This window comes from Anolis sagrei, chromosome 1, assembly GCF_037176765.1.
Source record: "Anolis sagrei isolate rAnoSag1 chromosome 1, rAnoSag1.mat, whole genome shotgun sequence".
In the NCBI taxonomy this organism is placed as follows: Eukaryota; Metazoa; Chordata; class Lepidosauria; order Squamata; family Dactyloidae; genus Anolis; species Anolis sagrei.
In genome coordinates, this window is record NC_090021.1 from 291,605,749 (window position 1) to 291,618,647 (window position 12,899).

The window sequence follows — 12,899 nt, forward strand, 5'->3', positions numbered from 1 at the left end:
CCAGATTCGAACCTGCGACATGTCGGTCTTCAGTCCTGCCAGCACAGGGGTTTAACCCACTGCGCCACCAGGGGCTCCTCACAGGCTGAACTCCAACAAATGTTTTAATTTGCTATTGTAGAAGAGAACGTTAAAATATTTGAAAAATGGGGGAGTCACAAGAAGGTCCTCTGCTTTGTTATGAGCATGAAAAAGTGGCACGAAAAACAGGCCTAAGGTCATAGAGTTCTATTAGGCTCATGGAGGGAGGATAAGTCCTTAAAATAACTCGGACTCAGGTTGTTATATTGTATGATTGACTGTGCTTTCTACAAACACGTCAAATTAAAGATTTCCTATGTAAGGACTTGCTTAGATGCCATTCATTCCTGCAAATAATCATCTATAATAATTTAAATGTAGCTGGCTTTATGTGGAAAGAAATTTTCATTTAATTGCATATACAACTATGTATTGTGGAGCACTGGAGACTAGAAATGGTATTATTTCTGCTCTTGGAGGAGGCAGGATTCAAAGTATGTTATGTTCTTAGCATGTACGGGGAATCTTCAGCTTTTCTTACCACTCAACAGCCCTATACTATCCTAGAAGTTCCTTGAAAATCAGACCCTCCAGAACACCTTTGAGATATAAGAAGTTGATTGCAGGTGAAAATCAATGATCTGTGTCCCATAGATACAAGTATGTAGGCATGGGCGTCACTCAGTCTCAACCAGAGTTATTTATTACTCTCTGTGTTCACTGAAACATGGATCAAAGTCTGATATGGGTGCTGATGGATTGATTGTACCATTAATGTACACAGTACTTTCCTCGGTACAAAGGACAGATCCCATTTCCAATGAGCTTGCAATCTAATATTTACGGTAGCTGAAGAAACTAAAGCAGGGAAAAATGGACAAAGAATTCTCAATTCAGTTAAATAAAGTGTATATAGTAGTACACTAGTTATAGTAGAACATTAAAATGTCCCACTATGCAGTAGAATGATTTACCCCACAGCTTCCACATTTGCATGTTAGGCATTTGCACATTTGTTTCTTCTCAGAGTGCTGTTTTTGCCCCACACTCGCTACTAGCTCTATGTGCACCCCCCCCCCCAGGTTTTCTCTAGGCATCTGTGGATTATTTGTAATTTTATTATCAACTTCTGTTGTAAATTGACCTCAGAATTGTGCTGGATGACCTAAAAGTGCCTGAGCCCTTCAAATGTAGAAGGACTACTATAGTCCATTTGAGAATTATAGTTTTCATATGGGTTTTAACAACCATTTTATAGAAAAGCAAATTTTCTTGTTGTGTACCTTCAAATCATTTCTGATTTATGTGGTAAGGGTTCATGGGATTTTGTTGACATATTTTGTTCCAAGAAGGTTGAGACTCTATCCACTCACTGGGCCCACTCTGAGGATGCCTGGCATAGATGCAGGCAAAACGCCCGGAAAGAATGCTTCTAGAACATGGCCATACAGCCCAACAAACCTACAACAACCCAATGTGTACATGGCCATTTTGCTTTCCCTGGGCTTGGGTGGCCTGGAGACAGGATGATTCTTAACAGTCATTCTTCTGTCCCCACCCACCCCTTCTTCCCTATCCTCCCTGAGCCATCCTGGAACTTTGGCATATATGAGCAATGGCACTGCTTGACAACCAGGAACAATTTCACACACCATGGACAGGACGAACAACTTCTGGTGGAAGGATATCATGGAACCACATTGTAGGACATAGGAAATTTCTAGAGAGGATATACTTTGTCAGGCATGGGTAAATGAAACTGTTAATACCAGCCTCGTGGATACTGGGAGCCATACTTAGTAATTTTTGGTACTACAAAGCTCTTTGTTGCTTTTGCTGGAGCAGACTAACATGACTCTCCCTCTAGGTTCTTGGAAAGGAATGGAGGTCTAGCTAAAGTAAACGTTTCTAAACAATGGATAAAAGAGAAGAAATTATTGCTACTGAGCATATTTGGAAGTAGACTACATTGCTTTTCATTGTCCATATACTTACTGGAGAGAAACAGAACTATTGATTTTGATCTGTTAGCTATGGCTTTTTATGATGACTTTCACAGCCTAGAATTTGTTTTAGCTATCGGCTACGTCCTTTTTTTCACTCTAGGGTGAATATTTTGGGACATATTAAAATCAGTAAGTTTGTTTTGGAAATACTTATTTCACAAAATGTGCCTAGATTCAATTTTATAAAAAAATATTCATATATTTTATAAACTGTTCTTGAAGCTATTATCTTATTACTTTCACTTCAATTTATTTTCTTTTGCTGGAAAGTATAGCAGTTGAACATAATTTTCAAATCTAATTGTTCTTTCCCATTATTATTAAAATCGTATTTTTATAGCAGTTGTGACACTGGCTGTGCGAAACCAGACCGTGGTACTTCCCCTCCATTTTCTAAAAAACATTCTATTTTTGATGGAACTTCAAGGGAGTGTGATATATGCTGCCACAAAAGCACCCGTGCTCACTACACAAGGTATGTCCTGTGAGCATGGCACAATCAGGATCTACTGATGGCTTCATTGCTGGGAAATGTCAGACCAACAGCCACTATTGCAGAATGTGTGCCATCATGTGATAAGAACCATTAAGGTCCTCCCCCCCTCCCCCCCATGAAATACAATCCTAAATATCCATGGTATGTATGCTGTACATTATTAGTACCACTGTATTTGGTGAATACCAACTTTTCTATAAAGCAATATGATGGCTGGACAGAGAGGAGCATTCTTTCAAGACAGGAAAACTAGTTTCGACTAAATTTTCAAAGCTGCTGTACTTTGTTTATTGAAGAATGTACCATAAGTAAAATGAATTGTAACCAAAGTGATTGGTAAGAAAGTTTAAGACCTGTCTGCAACTGCCATTTTTCGTTCTGTCTCCTGATGTTTTTAGTGCAATCAGGCATGTAGCCGGGGGGGGGGGGGGGGGCTTGGGGGCCTTCAGCCCCCCCCCCCCCCCGAAATTTTCATGGTGGTCCACGAGAAGGCCTTACTGGAACATTATTTAAACTGTTATGTTTATTCATACCATGATCTGATCACCATGCTCAATATATCCCATATGCATGGGGGTATTGGGGTAACGATACAAAAGGTTTGCTAGGGTAGACCCTCTTTCACTCAGATTCAGCCCCCCCCCACCCCCAAACCAAACTCAGCCCCCCCTCCCCCGAAACAAAAGCCTGGCTACGGGCCTGAGTGCAGTGTAGCTGAAGTATCATCAGTAGCAGCAGCAAAACTCACCTGAAACTTGGTTTGTTCAAGAATTCTGTGCACTACTTTGGACATGGCTGATATTATATCTTTGTGCAAAAGGAGAGTTCTCCAGAAGCTTTTGTACTACTAACTCAAATTTCTACATGATATATCAAACCCAGTGTGAAAACAAGCAACAGAGGAGCAATATTTTCTAGTGTGTCCCTCTTGAGAACTGCTGAAGGGCTATGAGACATCAATGGCTAAACCAAAGGCAGAAAAACACACTAGGTTCTAGTGCTTTTCCTTTTTCTGACTTTATCTTGAGGGTGGGGCGATAATCCTGCCACTTCTCTACATCAAGTGCAATTGGATTATTCACTTGCTCTTGATACAAAGATGCAGCAGAATTATCTAATCCCGGAGGAGGTTATGTGCCACATCACTACATGAATCACAGCTTTGTGTTCACATCCTTCCAGTTGGGAGGCATGCCCAGAACAGTGACTCATGTAAAAGAAACACTGTAAGGAAGTGTTCCTCAGGGGACTGATCCTTCTGACCCTTAACATATTCCCGTTTTAGAGCAAGAGTGAATTCTGGCTTCAATATTAATTCAGAAAGTGTGCCTCGGCTCCCAAAGGTTTAGGAAGGTGGAAGTCTATAGTCATCTTTGAACACACACACACACACAGGTATAGTCTTCACATCCTGTTTCCAATGGACATATAGCCCAAACAAAGTCATCCTTCGACGAGATGTAGATATTAAGTAACTTGGGGAAAGCCTACATTTTGTAGAAGAAAGAAATAATGCAGGAGAAATAATGTGTAAGCAAGTGGTGGGACCATGAAACGTCAACTGTTGTGTGTGTGTGTGTGTACATGCGCAAAGAGAGAACTGGAACATAGCATCCTGAACAGAATACTTCACAATACAACATTTTGTTGCAGCCTCCATATCATTGTTAGGTTATCATATAATCTAATAATGTCAGACAAAATAGCAACATTTTGAGAGACAATTCATTTAATTGGATAAAAAGAAAGAGTTTAAGAATTGCTCATAAATAAGAGGATGGAGATAAAGCACCTTCACCTCCCTATTTTCCTAACTACTATGCCTAGTGTAAAAGGTCAACTCGCATTTAAATTAACAGTAGTCCAATTTAGCAAAGTTCTTGCACATGTGTGTAGGAGTTCCCACTTTCCCAAGTATAATCCATTAAAGAGCTGCAATGGAAAATGCACATTTGTAGCAGTTATCTTATCCTGCCAGCTTCTCTTGCAGTTCCTGAGGCAATTTCAGGAGTTTGGACATTCATTTGTCTGTCTCTCCCCCCCCCCCCCTCTCTCACACACATACAAATTTCATGGCATTTTATTCTTGTTTTTATTTTATTAAATGGCACAAAACAGTCATACAGACGAATGAACTAGCATCCCCCATTTTTTTCATGCCAAATCAATTGATGTTTAATTGATTTATTGTTATAACTTTTATTCCTTTCTTAAATCCTAAATCTTAATTCCTGTGTCTTAAAGAGATCCCTAACATTTTTCGTCACTGATAGTTGACAGATGGTAGCCAGGCAATGATATGGGGGCTGCATCCGCCCTGAGAAAAACAACTGAAGTCATTTTATCCCTGGCATCTTCTCTTACCCAACTGGACAGCGAAGACATTAACAAAACAAAATAAAAGTGGGCAGACTTGACCATGTTATTTAGGGCACTTCGCGCATAGTGAGGTCCAGAACGAGGAAACTGAGTCCGTGCCTTGTGAGGCTTAAAGCGAAAACTCAAAATTCCCAATTAAAGGAGTCTCACCAGTTGAAGCAGAAGCCACAGAGGTACTTTATTGATGTGGCCAGAAAAGATGACAGCCAGCGGTAAGCCTCTCAAAGAAGCTGATATGTTTTGCAAGATAAAACATACCTTTTTATACTGTAAGTCTTTTATTTTTCGTGCGCTCGCCTAGCAGGGGCTGGTTTTGCGTTGACTGGGAGCCAGCCTTGATTCACAAGCACCTGGAAGGGTTCCCTCCATGTGGAAGGGCGGTGACCCCTGGCAGCCAATCAGGGAGCATTCCCCCACTTCCAATGCAGATTACTGCTCTCCAATGGCTGGCAAGGGGCAGGGTAACCAGTGGAACAGAAGGAGACATAATTTTATGATTGGATTACCAGCTCTTTGGCTTAGAAATGGAAATGAGTACCCTCCCCCACAAGAGTTGGACACGACTAGACTTAATGTCAGGGAAATCTTTACCTTTACCATTTTATCATGTCTCAACCTCAAGACAAACAAAGAGGGTCCTTGTGGTCCCATGGGTTTTACTGTCTGTGTAATGGTCCTATAAGTCCTCAACGTTTGAGTCTAGTGCCCAGGGCACTAGTGCCCATTGTGTCCATCTCAGTATATTGTTCAGGATAAGATTAGATGATCCATCCTTGGGAAAGGGGTATGGCAATCAGGGAAAACAGTGGCAGAACTTCCCCAAATGCTAGGAAAGATGCCTGGGTGATTGTGAGTCCTTTGTCCATGTGGCTGGCACAAAAGAAGGTTGGCCCAATTCAGGGTACAGTAATCTTTTGTTCAGCTGGTTCTATTGATCCTGGAGATCCTGATTGTTTGAGTCCATTGTTGACGTGATGACCCAGAAGACACAGGAGGAAATCTGGGTCACAGTGTGTTGGTGAAAGGTTACCAAGGTGGCTTCATATTCTAAAGCAGTGTTTCTCAACCAGTGAGTCCCCAGGTGTTTTGGCCTACAATTCCCAGAAATCCTAGCCAGTTTCCCAGCTGTTAGGGTTTCTGGAAGTTGAAGTCCAAAACATCTGGGGACCCACAGGTTGAGAACCAGTGCTTTAAAGAGTCATATATAAAATTATAAAACACAAAAATATTAAACACACACACACATAAGGGTCCCAGGGGCAGCAATTGCCCAGGACTTTGGGGTTTGAGGTTGACCCAGAGGTTGGGAACACATGCAAGGGGTATCATAGGGAAAGTCAAAAGGGAAAAAGGAGAGCTTGCTCAGGAGTGAGAAGGCAGGGAACCTCAGCCAGGGATGAAGGGGTTAGGAAGATCTAGTTCAGAGATTATATGGTTTGTAAGGGCAGAAGCTGGCAGCAGCAGTGAAAAGAAAGAAAAAAGCAAGTCAAGAAGGATACAGAGAGGCAAGCATAGGGTAAAATTATACGTTTTATTGGGGGATAGTTTTACAATTTGAGGGAAAAGCAGGGTTTGAAACAATGTATCTCTTGGACCTGCCTCTGCTGCAGGTCCTCTCCGGGTTTGCGCTAGTGATTCATCCAGTTCATGGAGCCCCTGGTGGCACAGTGGGTTAAACCCCTGTGCCGGCAGGACTGAAGACCGACAGGTCACAGGTTCGAATCCAGGGAGAGGCGGATGAGCTCCCTCTATCAGCTTCAGCTCCTCATGCGGGGACATGAGAGAAGCCTCCCACAAGGATGATAAAAACATCAAATCATCCGGGCGTCCCCTGGGCAACGTCCTTGCAGACGGCCAATTCTCTCACACCAGAAGCGACTTGCAGTTCCTCAAGTCGCTCCTGACACGACAAAAAAAAAAATCCAGTTCATAATTTTCTGCAAGAGTGGAGGGGGTTTGTAGCTTGACATCAATTATAACAGGCTGACATTGTAAAATGGGCAAACTTCTCCTACACTTGCAGAATTAAACTTCCCAAAATAAGATGTAAGTTTTCCTTTTGAAGCTGAAACCATAGTTTAATAGCATAGTTTACAAATACGTTGACCATTAAAACAAACTATCATTTTTTAAGTGAAATTTTGGATTTATATCCCCACTTTCCTTCAGTTTATATTCCAAATGCATATATTTAAACAAAATGAAGGAAAGGAAAGGAAAAGGAAGTATATCAGTATAAATTCTAACATTTCACAGATGAAAAATGGGATACAGTAGATGCAGCAAAGCAACAGAATGTGGTCAAAATGGCAAAAGGAAAAAGACACAAAAGGCTGGCATGGTTTGTGTTTGTTTGAGCTTCCTGGGAAGTGTAAAATCCTGTACATTCCTCTCTCTACTCCAGCAAAATTGAGTGCAATCTACTTTTGCAAGTTGAATTCAGTTTGCATCAATGGACTTAAACTAATAACAAAAGGAAGGAGGAGGAGGAAAGTGAAACTGGAGGATTTTAAAAGCAGCTAAAAAGCAAGGTGGTTGAGAAATGACTGCCCTTGCCGCATTGGAACAGTTGGGGTGTATGCTTTAGTGGATTTGCAGTCTATTGAAGAATGGATATGTGTGAGTGTGACTTGCAGTTTCTTAACAGCATATTGGTGAAAAGCTACCGGCTTCACTGAAGCCGAAACAATATTTCTGAAGTCTCTTTGATGGTTAAATGTAACATTTTTCTGTCCTGATGCCTCATTAAAAATGAAAGGCAGCATAAAGCAACTTGCTCTAACAACCTGCAGCAAAAGAAAGGACATTTCTATAAGCTGTCTTCAAATGATATCTTTTGCAGTGACAATTCTGACAATTCGTCTGTGATGAACCTCCATTTAGTGTCCCCACCCATTATTAAGTCTATGCTGCAAATTATTAATCAGGCAGATTGAAGAGATTCGTTTGGACTTTTTTTGTGCTTGTTGTGTGTCTTCAAGTCATTTCAGAAGAAAACCTATCATGGGGATTTCATGGCAAAAGTTGTTCAAAGGAGGTTTCCTCTTCCTTTGACTGCAGAGCGTATGAGTCACCCAAGGTCATCCAATGACTCTTTGTGACTCGATGGGGATTTGAATCCTGGGATCCAGATTTCTAGTCCAATACCTAAACCAATACACAAAGTAGGTTCCTCTAGGTTTTCTTTGCCAGCCCCCTAGGAAGGCAAAATGAATGCTTTGAAAGGAACTGTGTGATAATAGCATATTTCTTGCTTTAAATGATATCACATTGATAATATCCCATAGTATATTTAATGATGTTTTATATTAGTACATTTTATTGTTATGTCACCCTTCTAAACAGAAATTCATATAAGCTATGTGAAAACAAGCAAACCTTTATAATTATGTTTTTTTTTTAAAAAAACTTAGGATATTAAAGTAGTATATCCTTTTGCCACACTGTTTACTTGTAAATCACAACCTATTAGTTCCTTTTATTCATATGAGAATATCATAAGCATAAATATATGAAATTTGCCTATATGCTCTTTGAGCAACTTCACATGAGGGAATTGTGTGTTTTGTAACTGAAATAATTCTTGCTAAATATCTGTCCAAGGTACAGAAGGAAGCCTGTGATTATAATGTGGCCACATTGGCTTAGAATCATAGAGTTGGACCATGTCTACATGGGGCAGGTTAATCTGGGATATTTTTGCCCCAGAGCTGTTCTGAATTCAGCACATACCAGCTGAATAAGGAGCCATACATCTAGATGGTCCAGTCGATCTTCTTATCTGTGTGTCACTTGCCATGAAGCTGTGCAAAAGCCAGTCACATCTGCTGAGATCATAATGGTGCACCCATGCAATCAGTAAGCAAGGGTAGAATGGCCTCCTCCTTCTTGCTAATTGCCAATTGCTAGTTGCACTGGTGTCCCACCCCATTCTGCAATTACAGCAGTGTGTATTTAGACAGTGGATCAGGCTGAAATAGACACAATCCAGCTATCTGGGTGGCCATGAAGCTTCAGAGTATCTCCCGAATTTTCTTCAAGTAGAGCTATGAGTGAAAAACAAACCCACAAAAGAGAAGTACAATATAAAGTAAATACCACTTTTAACCAACATAAACTTACCAGTATTTCAATGGGAAGTACGGCCCTGCTTTTGGCTAATGAGTCAAACTAATTGTTGTTGTTGTGTACCTTCAAGTCATTTCAGATGTAGGGTGGGGGCTGGATAAATGGAGGGTCGCACCCAGTCCACAGGCCTTCATTTTGGGACCCCAGCTCAAGATACACCTCAGAAGTCCCTGGGCATCTTACAGACTGCCGGCACTGGATTTGAGGTAAGTACAGGGTTTAAAACAAGTGTCGACAAGTCCATGGAAATGATCTTAAGATACATGTGATCCAACCTTCTGCTATCCAGGAATAAATCCAACCTTCTGCTATCCAGGAATATCTCCCAAAAGATACCCATCCAATCTCTGTTTAAATACCTCTGAATAATCAGCATCCAACAAACTCTGAGGCAGGTGTCAAACAGCTCTTACTGTCAGAAACAGCTTATCTATCCAAACACATATCTCCCTATGAACCCACCAGGAAGCTGAGATCGTCGAAGGAGGCCCTGCTCTCAATCCTGCCTGCTTCACAAGCACATCTGGTGGGGACAAGAGAGAGGGCCTTCTCTGTGGTGGCCCCTTGGCTATGGAACTCCCTGCCTAGGGATATTAGATTAGCCCCCTCCCTCATGACCTTTTGAAAAAAAACTGAAAACTTTGCTTTTTGAGGAAGCTTTTGGAGCCTCAGCATAATTAGACAAACTTGAAGCTGAAAATGACCTAAGAACGGCTAAGATGACTGAACCAATGATGACTGAACATGAAGACATAGTTTTAAATTTTTTATCATTCACTGTTTTTATGCTTTTAGATACATTGTGATGTGATTTTTTTAAATTTTTTATTGATGTATGTATTTTATATATGGTATTGAATTGTGCCGACTGTTCGCCGCCCTGAATTACCTTCAGACTGATATGGGCGGGGTAGAAATAGTGTAAATAAATAAATAAAAAGAAATGTCTTCCTAGTATTTAGATGCCACTTATTTTATTGTATTTTCAGCTCACTGTGGTGAGACTGGGGAAGCACAACGGACAGTAAGGTAGGTGGTAGAATGAGTGATAGCAGTATGTTTAACATTCTCTTTGCGATTAATAAATATCAATTGAGGGAGAAAGCTAGCATAGTTGACAACAATGAGGCCAAATACCTTACTCCTTGATTCTCTCTCTCTCTATCTCTGTGCATACAAACACACACATATACATATATAGAAAGAGTGAGTGTGTACCGAGACAAATAAAAAATAGCTATCTCTCCATAAGCTTGAAACCATACTGCCCTCTCTTCTACTTTTTCCACATGATTATATATATATATATATATATATATATATATATATATATCTTAAGTAAAGGGTTAAGCTTATTAGAAAAATCAGAGGGCAGCTGGAAAAAGAACACGGAAGAATAAGAGAATTTTGTTTTAAAATTATGCAGGTCACTTTGTGTGTGTGTGTGTGTGTTGTGTACCATCAAGTTGTCTGTTAATGTATAGTGTGACCTCATGGTTTTCTTCGACAAGGGATACTCGGAATTGATTTGCTTTTACTGGCCTGATTACAGAACCCAAATGTATCCAGCCTAAAGACCCTGGAATAAACCTTTTCATGAAATTTGGTGCAGCAGGCACTACAGCAGGACCTCCTCTCAGGAAATGCTGGGATTTGGACCATCAGCACCCTGCCGCCCAACTGACCCAGCAGGGATGGCATGGAAGTAGGTGTTGACTGAATGAACAAATGCTGAAGTGCCTCTACCTGGGTCTCCACCTGAAGCCACCAGCCATGATTTGAGGAATCTCACTGAGCTTCTAAGCAGAAGGATGTGAATGATACAAAACCCTCAAGAGTTTTCTGTTATAACAAAATGACAGCTTAGCTGAGATGTCAGAACAGAACTGTAGTTGCCTCTTCTATTTGATTCTTAAACCTCCCACTCAACTTCTGTTTTTTTTTTTCCAACTAGAAGGAAGAAAAGAGGTGAGTGCAAAATAAACTCTGGAGTCTTTTTTCCCCTCAAAGGATTGCTGCAAATGTGAATGTTAATTGAGAAAGAAACAACTGGTGGGCACCCTAGAGCCCACTTCAGGTGGTTAATGGAAAGCATTTCATACAGGAGTGTGTGGAGATGTGCTAAGCATCAGAGCACCTCAGGGCCAAATGAGACATTGTGGGTCTACCATATGAATTTCTCTACATGGCTTCTCCATTCACATATAAAACAGCAGGTACAGATCCTATTTTTTTTAAAGACGCAACAGTGAAAGCAGCAACATATTAGTCTGGTTTACCTCAAAATATTCTGTTGCTTGAGATTCCTCGTCCCTATCCAACTCTGATACAACATTTGCACAAAGTAAGGAAGAAGAAGGCTTGAAGTACTGGAGTTCAGCATGATGAGGAGCTGATTTTGCTCCCCCTACCTCAAGATTTTTGATTATGTAAAATTAAATTCCCTCCTGCTTTATACGTGCATATATGGAGCATATATTATAAAATCTTAAGACTGCCTCCATCTAGCTTGCCTTCCATTTGGTAATTAGGGAGGTAATAGCATACTAAACCAGCCTTTAAATTTTGGAACTGTACAATATTTTTGTTTAAGAGAACAGCTACAACGGACCTTGCAGAATGGACCTCCTTCTCCCGAAACAGCTGATGCCCAGTAAAGTTGGAGAGCTAGCAGTGCTTGTATTTTAAATTTCTAAATTTCCTTTTTATTTTTTCCCCTTGGGCAGTATTGCAATATTGTAGTTTAGAGGGAATACCAATGCACAGCTTGAGACCTGTGTAAAATTAAACTCTGCTGCATTTGATGCCTGGAGATGTCTCTTTGGGAAGTGCTATGTAAGGAACAGAAATCGTAACACAGTTTATTTTGAGCATGCAAGTTTTATACTCGCCTTAAGCAATTAAGGCTGCAGTCCTTTTCACATTTCTCTAATAAGCCCTATAAATACACTGGGTGATGCCTAGATTTGATCTAATAAAAATTTAGCTGTTTTAGACAAGAGACAGAAATCTAACATAGATTTTATTTTTACATAAGTATGGATTAAGCTCTATGTTAGATTTCAATCTCTTGTCTAAAACAGCTAAAATATAGGAAGAACAATAAAAATGAGGAATGGAAAGAGATATGGAACAAGAAATTAAAATACACAAGCGCGATGGAATTAAAAGAAAACTGGATTAAAACGGCCCACAGATGGTATATAACTCCTCATGTAATAAAGCAACAAACTATTGGAAGAAAATCCAAAAAGTGCTATAAGTAGTGTTGGAAATAGATATACCTAGAAAACCAGAAACCTTCCTACTTGGAAAACATAATTTAAATAAAAAAATTTGTCGTGTCAGGAGCGACTTGAGAACCTGGCACAGGGGTTTAACCCACTACGCCACTGGGGGCTCATTTAAAAATTGACAAAAATAAAGATAAATTATTATTTTATTAACAACGGCAGCCAGAATAGTATACGCAAAACATTGGAAAAAAGAAGACCCTCCCCTTCAAGAAGAAATGGAGTGGCTAACAAAAATCCTAGACATAAGAAATATGGATAAACTGACATATTTATTATCTAAAAAGAAGGGCACACCAAAGACAGACACAGACTGGAAACAAGTAACAACATATCTAATAAAAGAAAAGAACATGAAAATAATTATCTAAAAAGAAAAAGATGGATAATACAAACAGAGGGAGAACAAGATAAAAAAGAACAAAGAAGGAAAAAGGAAAGGAAAAGGAAAGAACCTCATAGAAGATACCGGGAAGTCAAAAGTGCTATACTCTTATCTGCTTTTATATCGCCCACTGCTTTCCTCTTTATTTCTACACTCCCCCACATACTTAGCAACTGCTATTCTTCTTTTTC